Source organism: Austrofundulus limnaeus, unplaced genomic scaffold, assembly GCF_001266775.1.
Source record: "Austrofundulus limnaeus strain Quisiro unplaced genomic scaffold, Austrofundulus_limnaeus-1.0 Scaffold35, whole genome shotgun sequence".
Lineage (NCBI taxonomy): Eukaryota > Metazoa > Chordata > Actinopteri > Cyprinodontiformes > Rivulidae > Austrofundulus > Austrofundulus limnaeus.
The window spans coordinates 1,262,015-1,263,310 of NW_013952437.1; positions in this window are offsets into that span (position 1 = coordinate 1,262,015).

Genomic DNA, 1,296 nt, shown 5'->3' on the forward strand with positions numbered 1-1,296 from the left:
CAACAAATCTATAAGTTATTCTGATGTGAGTGCACTGGAAATTTAAAATGTTTTCATCAAATTAACAAAAACAGTTCTTTAATATTGTAAAATTTTCTGTAATTGTAATATTATTGTAATTGTAATATTTTCATAAAAACTCACCACTATTATGCCAATACGGTCGCAATGATGCTTTTAAGTACAGAAATGGAATTGCATGAACATTCACGTGGTGGTTATGTAATACAGCGAATCAATAAAAAATATGCGTCAACAAATTTACATAATCGACGTCATCGATTATTTCAGCTAGTCGGTGTAGCCCTACCTGTGACGTCCACTGCCTACCCCAGTTACCACTACTGTGCATGTGTGTCAAGGACAGAAAGGCAGATGTGGCAGTGGAAGGTGTCAAAGCAGTTTGGAGAGAAAAACAAAGAAAAAAAAAACGATTAATCGATTATTAAATTAGTCATTATTTTAATAATCGATTAGTCGTCGATTAATCGTTGTAGTCCTAAAGAAAAATCTCATACTTTCCTTGATTTAGCCTCAACACTGGAGCACAAATTTGGTAATATTAATCAATGGCCCATAATTTTAGCCCTTTTCCAACATTTTAGCATCTACCAAGTTTTATTAACACAATACAGGCTTTAGTTATTTTTTTTAGCTTAGATTTGAAAAAAAAAAATACATATACATTTAAACAAGGCTGTGGGGAGAAACTTTGGCGTACACCTACATTTTCAAATTCACCTACCAGCCCAAAATATATGTTATATATATATATATATATATAATATAACTTTGCAAAAAATACTATTATTCATGCAATATAAAGATTTTGCTCTGTTTTGGTGTTACTGTTCAAAGGGTACCTTAGTTTGAAAGTACAGTTAGTACTTTGAGACAAAAACCACATGAGATTTATATTGAGAAACAGGAAGCGCTACTGCCTCAAAGTGATCAAGAATATTAATTACAAGAAAGCTTTCATCTGTGTTACTTTGTGYAGATGTTGCATTACCCATCACAAGAAATATCTTCAATACTTAGAAAACAGCAAAATAATGTTAAATGAAAATTAGCTAAAATGCCAAGTTTTCACTGTTGCTTCAAACACTAAATGAACCTCCTTTCCTGAGAACATCAAGCTTGAAAAACATTTAAATCTCATCTGGCACCAACACAAAGGCACCTAAATGTTGAATAAAAATCTGCTCATCTCTCCCAACTGACATTAAAACCATTAATTTGGCTAATCAAAACGTACGTTTATCTGTTGTTTCCTCAGACTTCTAAAGCAGTCAC